The 16,441-nt window shown below is 36.4% G+C and overlaps 1 protein-coding gene across 8 annotated transcripts in view; it reads right to left on the bottom strand.

Annotated features, from left to right (window-relative positions):
* Nucleotides 1-16,441, bottom strand: part of CTNND2 (catenin delta 2) — an 888,536-nt gene that overhangs the window by 587,610 nt on the left and 284,485 nt on the right. Inside the window, exon 1 of one of the 8 annotated variants that reach the window (XM_070246037.1) lies at nt 1,621-2,020. The exons of the other annotated variants lie outside the window; for them this stretch is intronic. The gene's annotated coding sequence lies outside the window, so the exon portion shown is untranslated. Of the gene's footprint in view, nt 1-1,620; nt 2,021-16,441 lie in introns of those variants that run through there. 8 annotated transcript variants of the gene reach the window in all.

Below are 16,441 nucleotides of genomic sequence, written 5' to 3'. Positions count from 1 at the left end.
CCTAAAAAAATTCTTAGCCTTAATATGAGTAACATAAACTTTTAACTTCTAATTAATGAGCCCATTTTTGTTAGCTTCTTTAAAATAAAACATTAAGCAATGGACATTTTATTTTTAGCATCCACGTTAGGCAATAAATTCTAAAATTTGTGACAATTTGTTTCTGATAAAAATAAATCATTTCTTTTTCTTTCTTTCTTTCTTTTTTGGTGAGGAAGATTGGCACTGAGCTAACATCAATTGTCAATCTTCCTTTTTTTGCTTGAGGAAGATTGTCCCTGAGGTAACATCTGTACCAATCTTTCTCTACGTTGTATATGGGATGCCAGCACAGCATGGCTTGATGAATGGTGTATTATAGGTCTGCGCCCGGGAGCTAAACCTGTGAACCCTGGGCTGCTGAAGCAGAGTGCATGAACTTAACCACTAGACCACCAGGCCAGCCCCATAAGTGATTTCTTTATGTCAACACAGTCATTATTTGCACTTAGTATCTGAGCTACAAAGTCATTCAAATTTCAAATACTATTAATCAAGCAGAAATTTTATCTTGTGATTGTCATAATTAAGTTGAAAATTGTTCTCTGCCACTATTATCATTCATTTGAAAATATTCTTAAAAACCTGAAGACTTTCTGAGGCATTCCATTTTACTTTACTCACAATTTTACAAGGTACACCTATCTTACAAATATATAACAATGCAATATATGATTCCCATAGACAGACTGTCATCTTGTTAAATCAACAGTTTTCTGAAATCAATGTTTCTTTAATCTGTTGAACATCACAAATATTTTAACTCTAGTGGTGACACAGGTGATATCTATGAAGTCATTATAAATTTTGGTCAATGATTCTCTCAGTGAGTTATCTGAATAAAAGCAATCTGGAAACACTTGCATGGTAAAGGTTTTCTATAATTACGGGATGCGTGCATCCCATTTAAACAGCTGCACCATTTAGGATGATCAAAACATGCAATTATTGTATTCTAGTTCTCATATAAGTCTCATCATTGAAAACCAAATAATCTCTGCAAGAAAGAGAATGCAATGCAACAAGTTAGCCGTCCGATATATTGAATTTTTACAATTACTTTACAGAGTGACACTGGCTGCGCGATTTTCATGCCTTTCCTCTCTATGAATAATTTCTTTCTGGGTGAGGTTATTCACTTAATTGTGTACCGAAGGAAGAAAAAGGCCCATAATTTCCAAACAACTTTTAATTATTTAATTCTCACTTGATTATAAATGGCTATTTACATGGATAATCATAACTTTCATAAAAGCTAAAGGATGTGTCTACGACTCAGCAAGTTTTGCTAAAAACACTTATTAAGCAGTTAGAATGGTTAGTTGGTAGGGAAATGGCACATCGGTCCTTACAGCTGCTTTCCGCTTAATTCGGTTATTTGGCTTTTACGATTTCTACATTAATTCACTGAATAAACTGACTGACAACTGTAAGGCCAGAAATAGATTCTACATATGTTTACGACACATGACTTTCAACCTGCAGTTTTAAAACTTTAGCTAAAATCACCACAAAAACAACATTAATAATGAAAGCATTTAAAAAAACAAGTACGTTTACTTTTCACTTTTTCTCTTTTACCTTTCGGAAAAAATGGTCCTTAAATACTTCAAAACTGTAGTCTAGGCAAACAAGTCGACTAGTCACAAAGATGAGGGTTTACTTTTCCCTCCTTCCCGGGCAGCGGTGCGGGCGGTTCCAGGCTTTCTCCCACCTGCTCCTCCCTGCCTGCACTAGGGTTAAAAAGGAACCCCAGAGGAGCTAAAAAAATCCCAAATGGAGTGGAAGAACAGCCTCGAAAAAGTCAGGATGCCAAATCGTCATAGTTTAATTTCTGCTTTCACTTGCAAACAGTTTAAGAGAAGGCGAAGCAAGAGGCATCAGAGACAGCACAAGCCTAGTGGATGCCTTCTTAAAACAGAAAAGATTTGAGTTCAGCCAGGCACAAAGGTCTCCATGGCAACGGTGAATTGAGACCCCCATCGGCATTATTTATGCAACATTTCATCACAAAAGGACCCTCCCACAAGCCTGCCTTGCAAATTCTAGTTTTCTAATCTGCCATTCTCTTGTCGTGAATTTGTATCTGGATATTTAGCTATCCCTATCGCGGCAGAAAAAACAAAATCACACAGAATCACACAATTATTCTCAAACTGAATCTAGACTTTGTTTTCTTGGTTCGTTCAAAGGCAAGAGATCGAGTCAAGATTGCTTGGAGTTCGTATTCAAAGCCAGACTAGTTTTTATTTCAAAGATGGACAGTTGGACAAACAAGTTTACTCAAATTATTTCATTTTTTTGAAATGAGATCATAATTAAAAAGAAGCATAAAATGTGGCAAAATCTAACCAATCAGAAAAGAGAACTTGTCAAGATGTCGACTTTGAAGCTAAATTTTATATACTGTTACCCACTCCGCAGCCATTACAGTACTCCAAACTCATTCTGTTTTAGCCACAACTTCCGAAAACATAAATTCAGTAAGGCATTTTAAACACTTCTTACTGAACTGTGTACCAAATGGATTCCAGGTTCACATTTTATAGTTAGATAACCTGGGGCAAGTTATGTAAAACAGAGATAACACACCTATGTAATTAGGTTACTATAAGTATTTTTTTTTCCTTTTTTTTTTGAAGAAGATTAGCCCTGAGCTAACATCTGCCAATCGTCCTCTTTTTTTCTGAGGAAGCCTGGCCCTGAGCTAACATTCGTACCCATCTTCCTCTACTTTATATGTGGGACACCTACCACAGTATGGCTTGCCATGTGGTGCCATGTCCGCACCCGGGATCTGAACTGGCGAACCCCGGCCGCTAAAGTGGAACGTGCACACTTAACCGCTGTGCCAATGGGCCGGCCCCAAAGGTTACTATAAAGTAATAATAAGATGGCATATTATTGAAGAAATACTTTCTTCAATTCTAAAATAAAATACAACTATAATTGTTAGGATAATATTTGACGATGTTGAAACATTAGTAGTCCTCATTTGAAAAGGATCGTATTTAGTACTAGTTCAAATAAAAACTAAACAAGGTAATTTTTAAAAATTAAATTTTGATTATTTTTAAAGCAATACAAACTCATTATTAAAAATTCAAACAAGGGCCAGCCTGGTGGCACAGTAGTTGAGTTCCCACACTGCACTTCGGTGGCCCGGGGTTCACCTGGGTTTGGATCTTGGGTGTGGATCTACACGCTGCTCATCAGGCCATGCTATGGTGGCATCCCACATATAAAATAGAAGAAGGCTGGCATAGATATTGGCTCAGCAACAATCTTTCTCAAGTAAAAAAAGGAAGATTGGCAACAGATGTTAGCCCAGGGACAATCTTCCTCACCAGAAAAAAAAAAAAAATCAAACAGTACATAATTTTAAAAGGGTGGTGCTTGTTCCACACACTGCCAACACCAGTCTTAGTCTTCTTTAACACGGTTGTATGTCTCAACCTAAATCATGCATCATGATCTAGGTCTTCATTAACTGTACGTTGTCTTTAACACAATTTTGCAAGAATGGTTCATGGGTGCCTGTATTTCTTACTAATGCATATTTGATAAGACAGACAGATATCTCTGCTTTGTTACCCCAGCACACAACAATCACCTAGAATGGGTTGTTCATGGTGCCTCCAGAGCACAACTCACCTTCATTTTCTTTGAGGATGCCTCTGGAGTTGGGGAACCCCTGGCCCTACTTAGATGGTTACAAAATTTTGTGAATCAATAATTTAGATACCTTCTGACACTGAAAATTGAAGAAAAGAACTAAAAGGCCAGGCATATATTATTTTCTTTTAAGAAAATTACCTTCCCAGGTGAGAACAACAATCCGCACATCAGCTCCCAGTTCTCTCTCTTCCACATCTACTGCCTTCTCTTTAGTTGCTTTTTCATCTTTTTGGTCTCTCTTCTGCTTTATTTCCTCACAGCAGCCCTCTTTATTTCTGCACTATCTATTCTCCTTGATGCTTCTAATGTGGTTTCATTTCAGCGATGGCTTTACTTTTGCTACTTTTCCACGAGCATTGCCAGCTCCTTGTTACTCTTTTTATGCCTTCTTTGTCTCATTATCATCTCTTTGATTTCACTTTTTTTCATTATTTTAAATTCTTTAGGCTATAAAAAAGAAGATGGCTAACTTTCTCTTATGTTACTTGGGGGTAATTTTATTTTTCTGGAGTTACACTTTCTCTATCTTTTGTCTATTATTGTTGTATTACTTTCTCCTCTTTCTGATTCCGTTTCTTACCTTTTTTTGATAGCATCAACCCACTGTCTTATATTTAAACACTTTGGGTTATTACTTATTTTTGAATGATGGCAACTTTATCTTGGCCTGACTTTTGCTTAATTACAGATTGGGGAGGAGAGAGGTGTTGAGTATGAAGGAGGTAAAACTAAAAATGCAGATCTTGTAACACCCCCCTTGACATTATTCCCTTGTTGGGGCTTATCCTCCACCGGGCTTCTTGTCTCTCCTGTGTCCCTGCGCATCTTCGGGACTCAGTGTTCCAGTGAAGGACTTTGAGTTATGGCCCTGCCTTCATCTTCCTCCTTCCCTCCCTCCTTTCCTTCCATCTTTCCCTTCTTCCTTTGTCTTTCTTTAAATGAAATTTGCACACTGTATGATATCTGAAAAGCAATGTCTAAAGTCTGTATACCTCCTTTTTATGAGTTTGTGGCTGATTCCGTCCCAGTATTGTAAATGGAATTGAAGTTCTAATTTCTTGTATTTTTGGTTCATTTTAGTGTTTCCAGCAAAGAAGCAGAATAAACTGAACATTCTGGGATATCCATAATAATAGTTTAAACTAAATTCTAAAGAGGCATAAATACTTGTTTTTCACAAAATTCAACAGTCATTAGTGATTAGAAAAACCAATCTTTTGAAACTAGGAATAGAGAGGAATACCTTCAATTTGATAATGAAAAAACCTACCAAAAAATTATAATCAGAGCTAAATATTGAAAACTTCCCCGGAGATATGAATGAGATATTGCTCTTTGTTATTGTCACTTCTATTTAACATTCTACCAAAGGCCTTAGGCGATAAAGTGAACACAAAAAGCCAATGTACAACATCAATTTTCTTTCTGTGTATCTGCAATAAAGAAATTAAAACAATAATGGTATTTATAAAGATCATAGAAAAACATCAAATACCTAGGAATAAATCTGTGAAGGTGGTGTAAGATCTCTCTAAACACTACACACTATTGAAACTAAAGCAGACCTATGTGATTGGAGGGAAATACCATGTTGATGGATTGGCAGATTTAATATTGTAAAGATTTCAGTCTCCTTGGATTAACTGATAGAATTAACACAATTCCGATCCAAACCTCAGCATACTGTTCTTTTCAGGGGTGGCAGGGGCTAAGGTGATGGATAGTGGATTCTAAAATTTTCATGAAAATGCAAACTGCCAAGAAGAACAAGTAGTCTTGAAGGAAAGAAACAAATCTAGAAGGCTGAAGCTACCAGCTAAGAAGGCACATTACAAAGCTGCAGTCAGTGAGACCTTGTGGTGTCCACGTAAGGAGAGACAGAACAGTAGGACGAGAGAGAATCCAGACATCAAGCCACATATATATCTAATTTAAGAGAATCCATACGCTGCCACACGGTGGGAAAGATGGTGTTTCCATCTGGATATCTATACAGTGAAAAAACACACCTTGACTCTCATCTCAAAAAACACACGCATGAAAATCAATTCCATATGTAACACAGGTCTAGATGTGAAAGATTAAACTATATAAAGCTTTAAGGGTAAAATATAGAACACATGCATGACCTGAGAGTAGCCAAGGCTTTCCTAAGCAGGACACAAAAAGGGCTAACCATACAAGGAATAAAAAAGTATAAATTGGGCCATATTAATTGGGAAATTATGTTTATCAAGGATACCACTGCAAAAATGAAGGGGCGCTAGTGGAAAAATATATTTTTATTCTGTGTGTGTGTATATGTATATACAAGACGTGTGTACATGTATATAGATACATAGATATATATTTCAAAATACTTGATCAAGTACTTCACAAAAGGGGATATCCACACAGCCAACAAAAATGAAAAGATGATCAACTTAATTACTCATTAGGCAAATGTAAATTTAAACCTCCATGGGATGCCATTGCACACCCGTCAGAGTGGTTATGATAAAAAAGAAAGAGGAGAAAAAATGCCAAATGTTGGCAAGCACTGGGTGTTATCAGAACTTTCAGAGACTGTGAAAGGGAATGTCAAGTGGTAAAAGAAACTTGATGTTTGTCAATCTCTTTTAAAGCTCTTTCTATGCATTCTCTATGTCTCAGCAATTCTACTCCTAGGCATACACTCACCAGAAATGTGCACAGAAGACATCTACTATGATGCTCATACCAACAATATTCATATCAGCCCTGACTGGACACTACTGAAATACACAGCAACAAGAATGGATATAGTATGGTATACGTACGCAATGAAATAATACTCAGCAAGGAAAATAAATCAACAACCAAACAGTACTATAACTGAGTTTTACAAAGGTAATCTGGAGCAAGCTACACTTGATGACCTACGCACTCTTGTGTACATATACTTAAAAAACAAAGTCCTAAATTATTTTCAATCCCAGATTTTTAGAAGTTCTAACAGGCATGCGTGAAAACAGGAACATTATTTACCTACTAAATGTTCTTAATTTTTTTTAAAAAATACTGTTTTAACTTCAGAGTTTCCAGCAATATCCTTGTCAATTTTATTTTAAAAGAAAATAGAGGATTTTTAAGTCTTACAAAATAAAAGTAAATAGAAGTAAAGGATGAAGAAATCACTATTTGGTGGGGTATCATCAATTCTAAAATAATTCATTATGTTGTGGCCCTTTTGGACAAACAGTTCGATTTCTTGGGCTGAAAAACAAAGCAAGAAACTGCATTTTAATGCCCTGACCATTTTTATCTACTAACACTGACAGCAAAGTGGAAAAATAAGTAGCATTAACATAGAAAAGCTTTAACATTATAAATAAGTAACAAAGTGAGGAGCGATTTCCAAATGAGCTTACTATTAACAGTTTATATTTTTATTTTAATAAAACTTGATCTTTAGAAGAGACTTTTAAAAGACTTGACTCTTTCCTGAAATACTCGCTTTTCATTTTCTTAGGCTCAGCATTCCAGTATACGACTCTAATTCTAATTATTATCCCTTCAGACTCTTAGGTATAAAATTACAAATGATTGACAGCCAAATTACTGAGCCTGCTTTCCAAGGGGCATGGTGAAATTCCAGGACAAAGATTCTTTTGCAATTAAATAGCTGCGAGGAGTAATAGTTTCAGGGCCAGCTCAGCTTTTCATTTGTAGTCTGCGGTTATCTCTGCTGTCCATGGCCAGAATGGATTGCAGGACTTGGGACAGGAAAGAAGAGGAGAAAAGGAAGAGGAAGGAAGTCAAACAAAGAATGCTGGACTTTTGCCTGGAGCCCTGGTAGTGACAGCTACTCCAATAAAGCTAAAATCCCATGCTGCCTGCTGCTGTGAAACTCTTCTGACCTGGTGTCAGACACACTCAGAAATAGGACGTTTGGTACTAAGAGGCTGGGAATACAGGACATCACACACTAGCTCATGTTCGTGAATCAGTGTAAATTTGAACCCTGTAACTATGACTGTAGGCTATAGATACTAAAATCCCATTAATAAAATATATACATTGGGTATTATTTGTTCTATCAAAGTGTAAACTTCTTATTCGGGACTTTTTACACTGGGCAAGTCTCACGTCTTCATTCACTCTAAGCCTTAAATTAAAGCTCATGCAATGAGAGACTAAGAAGCCAAAGGATTTCAGGGGCACGAAATTAATTTCACTGTGTTCAAAGCACCCTTGGTTTCTCAAATAGGATGTATAGTTGACCATTCAGCAATAGTTCAGCAAACCCCTTGGCATTCTTGATGTTGTAAATTATCAATCCATGAAATTTATATGAATTTATATTTTTGGTATAAACAAAGCTTGAAGACAGGAATCCCCAGATACCGAATACATGATTGCAGCGACTGCAAGAGAATGAATTTAGAACACAGCTTTTTAAATGCATTAATTAATTAGACATAAAAACACATCTGCTCTATGGAATACTCCTAAAATGCCACAATCCACCATGAATATATGCTCTTTGCAAATAACATTAATAATAAATGCAGAATTGTCATTTTTAGAGCTGTCTCTCACTCTCTCTCTCTCACTCACTCTCACACACACACACACATATAGGTGTGTGCCTTGGCAGAATGCAAAATTTTAAATTACAAAGGAGAGTTTCCTTATGGCAGAACTTGGATGGAAAGTATCTATGATATTTTACCCTTTTCCATGTCTCAAGCACATATGTAAGGCACTATCTTCTAAGAAAGAACTCAATTTATCTGACTACTAAGAATATTGCACCTTAATCTCCCAGAATTAAGAGTAGCATTTGTTTCGATTTTTTGCATAATTAGCTCATGTCTTTATTTGATATTCTTTAACATTTATGTAAAGTGGTGATCATGAATAATACTCTGTCAAAACAGAGTGGGCCCTGTTTCTCTGGCCTCGCTTAGGTATTACGTCATTGCCCTAGGCTGAGGCATCTAAGGAATACCAATAAGTAAACGCACATGACTAAGCATTTTAAGTTCTTCCCACAATGTGTTTGGCTGAAACACCAGCCGAAGCCAATATCTTAAAAATATTTCTTTGCAAAAAAATATTAAATTTCAAGGAAATTGGAGGGGTGCATTCAAAACAAACATGAGTAAATTCTTGAAAACATACATTTCAATACATCAAATCATAACTATATAAACATTTGTGTATAATTATTCCCTGTAGGATACATTCTCCTTGAGTGTTAGTACAATTTCTTACATTTAGCATGGAATATTCTGTGGTCTAACTTTTAAGATTTAACTTCTGTCTTGGAACGTTAAGATAGAGAAGACTGGATACTGGCGCTCTGTCATAGAAATGGACAAACAGGCTCAGTATGGCTGGTATTCCTATAAATCTAGAATCTAGTGTTCTCTTTGTGCTTTTTGTTTGCTTGTCATCATTTTTTTTTTCCTGGTGCAGAAGATGGGCCCTGAGCTAACACATGTTGCCAATCTTCCCCTTTTTGCTTGAGGAAGATTGTTGCTGAGCTAAGATCTGTGCCAATCTTCCTCTATTTTGTATGTGGGACGCTGTCACAGCATGGCTTGATGAGTGGTGTGTAGGTCTGCACCCAGGATCCAAACCTGCAGCCTCTGGCCCGCTGAAGCAGAGCATGCAAACTTAACCACTATGCCACCGGCCCGACCTCCATCATTTATTTTAAACTGAGAGCAGTATTTAAATATTTGGTCAACAATCTTTCATGAATTATAGCATATTTGTTCCATTTTTCTTGCCTGCTTGAAACCATCTCTAAGTTCATTCTTTGTCCTATGGTGGGGTTGGGTGTGTGTGGAGCAGCATAGGGAGTCAGCCTAAACAAGGCCAAACTGATCTTTAATGTAAAAACTTTGCTTGCAGATATTATAACATGGTATATTAAAGAGATACGAATCACAACAGGATCAGCGTCTTATCATTTATGGAAATATTACATTCTCTTTTGAGAATTCTGAACACTTTTCTACATGATGTTTTGAATATATCTCTCTCTATTTCGGAACATTTTCTAAACATGGTCTCCACAGGATGGAGGCCTTGACTGCATGATACAACTTAAGTTGGCTCTAGAATTGATATTGCACATTTGAAAGCAGTGTTTGTTTAGATGCCTATAGGCTTTGCTGTTGTTGTTCGCGCTCTGGAACAGATTCCGACTCCTAGAGCCGCCGTATACAGCACAGCAGAACCCTATCTGGTCTTTTTACACCACCCTCTCACTTTCCGGTGCTGCATCAGACAATGCTCTGCTGCTTTTCATGGCAAACTTTTTTGGAAGTGGGTGGCCAGGTCCTTCTTCCTAGTCTGTCTTTGTCTGGAAGCTCCACTGAAACCTGTCCGCCATGGGTGACCCTGTTGGTATTTGAAACCACAGTAGACAACGGACAGATGGGTGGTGTGGTTCCTTGACCAGAAATGAACCTGGGCCATGGAGGTGAGAGTGCTGAATCTTAACCACTAGAACACCAGCTCCTTAAATTTCCTAAATATTGATGCTGCTCTCTTCATAACTGCAATACATCTGGAATGAAATGATTCTTTGGCATTTTCAAAACTTCTCACATCATCCAATGGACTGGATGAAAAACTAAGGCTCACTTAGCTCTGTCGATTTATGCTATGTTCCTCACTTCCTGCTCCAAGTTCACAATTTGGCCTCCGCCAATAATGCTTTCCTTAATTCACAATTGAGCAATCTGGACTGGGGAATATGAAAACATAATGAAGAGAAGAAGAGCTGGCACTTTATTGGGTAGGTAAGTCACCATGGATCACAAGGAGAACTCACTTCCCACATCCCTCAAGTTGCCTTTGTCCGTATCCTCAAGGGATTAGGAATAGCTGATTTTTTATTGTACTAAAAAAAGCAGCTTAGGCATAGAGTGGAATTCTACCATTGTTTCTACACATATCTAAATGGAGAAAGTTATCATCTCATTTATAGAGGAAGTAAGAAATTCAGAGAGATTAAATAATTTGCCCCAATCACAGTGATTTTAAGTAGTGGACCCTGTATTTGAACTTAAGCAGTTTGACTTCATAACTGGTGCTCTTAACCACCGTTGTGGTTATCTATAATCAGTTAACAAGGTTTTCAGCTTGTCTTCTGGAGTCAAGCCTAAAAGTCACAAACAACTCATGTTCTTTTCAGGTTTGTATAACAATGAAGAATCAGATTATCTACCCCACACCAAGGAAGAAATTTCTGATGAGAAGAAATTCCAGTCCCCCAAGAATCAGCCAGGTTCCTAGCAGAGCCAGCACCCCAAAGCTGCATCCAATCCACCTACTAAGTAAGCCTTCATCAATTATGATTTTGCCAATCACTTTTAAGGCAATTAAGATGGACACTGTATACAGAAATTTATTTATCTGCTTATATTTGAATGGTTTAATTGCACCTCCTTAAATCAAAAGAAACCTACTACTTTCCCCTTCACTCAGCCTCCTATGGGAAGGTTTGCAAGTTAAGGGGAGACAGGAAGTGTCTATTACTCACAGACTTTTAATGTACGGATTGAAGACTAAGAGCTGAAAAAACATATCTTCAGTCACCATGATAATTATGAAAAGTACAGGATTTAACCAAAACATTTAAAGATAAGTGTAAAACTAATATTCATTAAAGTTGATAGTTATTAAAGACTGGCTCATAAACATGGAAAGTAGACACAGTGCCTATAACAACAACAAAAATGTGTGGGGCAATCTGCTCTAGTAGATCATGATGCCACAACAATATTTCCCAGAAAACTGAAAGAAATAAACAGTGTTAAAGGAGAAAAGTTAACTATCGTAGCAAGTTTTCTCTCTCATAGGTATTTTATTCCTAGCAAGTCTTTTTGGAAGCTTGTGTCTTCTAGAACTTTTCTGTAGGTATCAATATATTTAGGCCCACTTATTTAATGACTTTTTGGAGTTTTTTTCCATTATCCCCTATCGTGTATGAAATTTTGAACTTGCCAACAGTAGTTTTTACTAAATATAATATTTTTCCCCAAATGTGGTATCCATGGCTGGCAAAGGAGTTTTTGCTTTTTGTTTTCTGTTTGATAGTTTCTAAACTCTAAAAGGACTGGAAACTCTACTTATCTATGAGGTCAATGTGGATCAAATATGAGATTTATGCCTGGGAGTGCAATTCAGTGATGAATCAAGGGCAATGGAAAAGGGATTAATGAAATATAGTGTAGACTTTCCATTGGGGTTCACAAGCCACAAGGTTTATTACTTTGATGATGAGAAATGCCACATGGATATAGCTATCCAATTTCTTGAGAGTCTTACTATATACCTCAGAACTTCAATGGTACATGTTTCTTCCAATATTCTGATGACTTCCTGTTGCCATCAAATTAATACTTGAGTTACATGCTGAGGAATTCCAAAGTTAAGAAGTGGCTCAAAAATGCATCAATGTACCTACTTTGAGGAAGTCTCAAATACTGGGGCCATAAATGTTTGTTATCTAATTCTGAAGCACAGATACAAATAGGAATCGGAGGGTTAACAACTCACGATTAAAGCCTGTGACTCAAACTTCCACTTCTCTATCTACCATCTATGTTTTCCTCATCTGACATTGTTGGATGTCCAAGGCAATCGCTGAGCTGAGGTATTTATCTACTTGGGGGATTACACATCTACATTAAAATATCACTATGTGGGCACATTGTTTTTTGTATCAGTGTGTGAAAAGCATTTGCTGACAGCTAAATTCTAAGCAATACTTGGGACATCCTGAAGCTGTAAAAATACTATCTGCGGAGAATATGTACCAAATATTTTCTACAGATATATTAAGTACATTGTATCTTTTATTTTTCTAAGTCGAAAAAATACGTCAACAATTGAACCAACATATGTGCGTATCTTTTAAAATGAAGACTAGTGCAGAAAATTGTATTTCAAAATTATTGGGCAGAACACTTCCAGATAATGATGTTGGTAATGAAAGGTTTGATCTGGAAAGAAATGTCAGCAATTAGCTCAGCTGTAATAGCACAGAAGTTGAAGATAACGAGGGTATTGGTGATAAAAACGCAATAGGAACAACATTGTGAAGGCATCCATGAGTGCCTGTCTACTGGTGAGATGAAAGCTCATAGATAAATTGCTGAATTAAATGAAAAGAATGTAAATAATTCTAAATCTAACACATACTGTAATTCAACTCACATAAAGCAGCAAGGACATTTCTTTATGAGTGACACATTATTTTAGTAACACTCTAGATGGATATAGAAATATTTTAGAATATCTCATCTCTGAAATGAGAGAATGACGGAAAAATTTGTGAATATGTATTTGTATTGATACATGCATGAACAAGAACATGCATACACACATTTCACATATACATAATGTTGAGCAACACATCATTTGAAACTATGGGAATGCTAGTATCACAAAGATTTTGCTTCTTTTTTTCATAGCATAATTTTCACCTTTTTTGTGTTTGTGACCTAACTGAAATGATCAGATTCCACTCCTCTTTTTTGCACACTCTTATGATACTAAAGAAAAATGGGATATTGCAATACATGAATTTTATTTTTTTCTGCAGAAAATTTCCCTGAAAGGAAGAGGCATCATAATAAGCCATAAATATTTGGAACTGATTTAATCCAGATCATCAAAAATAAAACTTAGATCTCTAAATTCTAATACAGTCTGTTTGAAAATCCCTAGTCATTGTAAATTTATGGAAATTATTTTATTAGATTTAATTGTTAATATTTAATTGCTCACTTCTCACAACTCATTACGATTTTAATAACTCATACTTTCCCAAATGAGAAAATATATCATAATGATAACTACATAAATATATCTCTTGCCTTATAGTTTACAAAATGGTTTTACCTAAAATATCACTTTTGATCTCTGTAACAATCTTTCAATTAGATATTAATATCTAAAATCAGAGAGAGATTATGAATTTAATAATGGAAACTAATTTACATCAAAATTCTTATTTGGAAAGTTAAATTACCAAGCTAATTACAAAAAAAGTCTGGCACATATTAAAATATACGTAGGTACTACTCATTAGAAAAAGCACTTAGTGCTGTGTTTCAAAACATTCACCTGAATCTTTTCAACTCTCAGCTCTCTAGAAGGTTTTGTCAAGTGGTAAAAAGTGACTCCCTCCATACTATCCTTTGTTCCCAAGGCTCAGGCAGGCAGGAACCTTCCTGCAAGGAGGTGGTAAATGAGTCCCCTTAATAATAAGGAGACGTAAAACAGATGAGTTTCAGTTCTCTGTTTATGGAAATTCATGGTAGAATTTGTTTTTAATCTATTTTATTACTGTAAAGTATCCCATCAAAATAATTTAATTTTTCACATTGCAAGCGGCCCGGAACAATACCTTAGCATCACCACTTCAATGTTAATATTATAATAATTAGGAAATTACAGGTAGAGATGTATTAGAGGTGCTTTTTTTTTCTTTGTTGGCACCAAGAATAACTCCATGATTTTTGTCAACGGGGAAGATTTACAAATCCAAAGCAACACAAATGAATATTTCTTTTCAGGCAAGTTCCCCCCATGGACATGTGTCAGTATGCATAATAAACACGATGACATTAGATAGCGCTATTCAAACACTTTCCTGGCAGTCACAGCAAGAAACAAGGGCATTGCCCTTTGGTCATGGAGACCAGAGCGTCTCATTCGGTGTCTGTCCAGATGGAAGAGTGACACGCTGAGCCAGTGGGGCAGTAATGGAATAACCTTACAGTATTCAGGGTTGAAAAAGAGACAGTTTCACTTTCTCTTTAAATACTAATAACAACAAAAAAATCAACAATCTAGAATACTCTTTGTAATTTTTAAAGCTAACACAATTAATCTATAATGGTAGATTGAAGCAATCCTTGTTCTAGAATTGTCCTGTGCCAATGGTATCCTAACATCAATGAGGGGATGAGTCCAGCACATTACAACACTGTGAGATGAATTATTAAAGTATTTTAATAAATATGACGTAAATTAATCATTTGGTAACTTAGAAGTAAAGATGCTCCTTGCATTATTCTCTAGCCTATTACAGTGTAAAGAGGTATTTAGATAAGGGTACTTCACAACGGGCATCCTAATAATAACAGAACAAACAGCTGACCCTTTATGTCTTTACCTCAAAAATGCAGCATGTACTTACTATCAGCATGTAAGTATAAATGTCACAGTTTCATAAATCTACTGAGCAAACTTCCATCTGCATTTAATATATTAAAAAGGTGGCCACCTGCTTTTGCAATATGAAAGTTGTCAACTCTGGTTCCAAAATAGACTCTAAGTATATGCATTTAACATGAACCACACCATGAAACAAATACAATTAGCTTATCCACATTATAATTTTAAATGTCATAGTTGCAGCAGCTGATGGTTTTCAACTTTACTATCCCTTGTTGGTGTTACTGTCAGGACTTCATGTACTACACCAGGACTCCTGAAAAACCCCACCTGTTCCCAAGTAACCAAGATTACTCTGCCACACACCTGCTTTCAAAGTGAAAGAGACTGGAGGCCCCAAAGGAATCCAGAGCAAACGGCTAATTACAGAGGTGCCGCATTCTGCTTTATTACCATACTATTTTAATGTAAAATATAAAACTCAGGAAGATTATTTTCCCTAAAAATAGAAGGCAGTGTAGGCAGACAGAGGTTGAATTTATGACAGATAAATATTGCAGAGAAATCTATTACATAGCACAACAAATTATTAGTTTGAGAAGTGTCTTGTTTTATCATTCATTCATTCACTCTTCATTCATTTAACAAATAGTTATCAAATGCCTATTTTGTTCTGGATACTATTCTTAAGGGCCGTAAAATAGACAGATGCAGCCCTGCCCTCACATGGCTTACAGTCCACCTTTATTTTGGAAACATTCAATATCTGACATGTGTTCCTGCTTCTTCTAGAAACACGATTTTATCTCTTTTAAACAAACCAGTTGACTTATTCCTACAGTGAGTGCACATAGCAAGAATTTAATCACAGCCTGACAGACTGATTAGCATTTTCTTTATAATTAGTATATTTATGGTATTAAGGGATAGCCTGAAATTCTAATGTTGTTACTTTACTATAACACACAGAGGGGGAAATAAGAACACAGAAATTTACTAATGTGGGTTTGGTGAGCATTCACATTCAGAGGCTGGTTCTCCTTTTACCACTGAAGTCTCAGTTGCTGCAATGTGGTCTATGGGGGTCAGATTTTGGAAAAAAAGGCAATATTTCACTTATGTAGCATTCAGCTGAGGTAACCTGTGCCCCCATGTCCTCACCATCCAGTTGGCCTGGAAAATTTACAAACGTGCTACTTGTTACCATGAGTTGGACGGTAACCATGATCTAGACACCGTGCAACACTTTTACCTATATTGACAACTTTCACCACTGCAAATAAAGTGCTATTTTCCTCTTTTAAAGATGAGAGAGATTCAAGAATGGGAGGGACTTGTGTCAGGCACCAAACTGGTATTCATGGAATGTGGGTCTGAGCACAGGTCTGGCTCTCAAGGCTTGAGTCTTCCCTTGTAGCATGTGAACCTCAAGTTTTGAAATTCTCCCCTCTTCCTCTGTATGCATTCTTCATTCTCCTGCCCCCCGCTTTGATGTTTTCTGGCTTTCCAAATCTTAGTTCTTCCTCTCTCCTTCAGAATGCTGGGGGTTCACCTT

The sequence above is a fragment of the Equus caballus genome, chromosome 21, assembly GCF_041296265.1.
Source record: "Equus caballus isolate H_3958 breed thoroughbred chromosome 21, TB-T2T, whole genome shotgun sequence".
Classification (NCBI taxonomy): Eukaryota; Metazoa; Chordata; class Mammalia; order Perissodactyla; family Equidae; genus Equus; species Equus caballus.
This window is presented reverse-complemented; position numbering and strand designations above follow the sequence as displayed.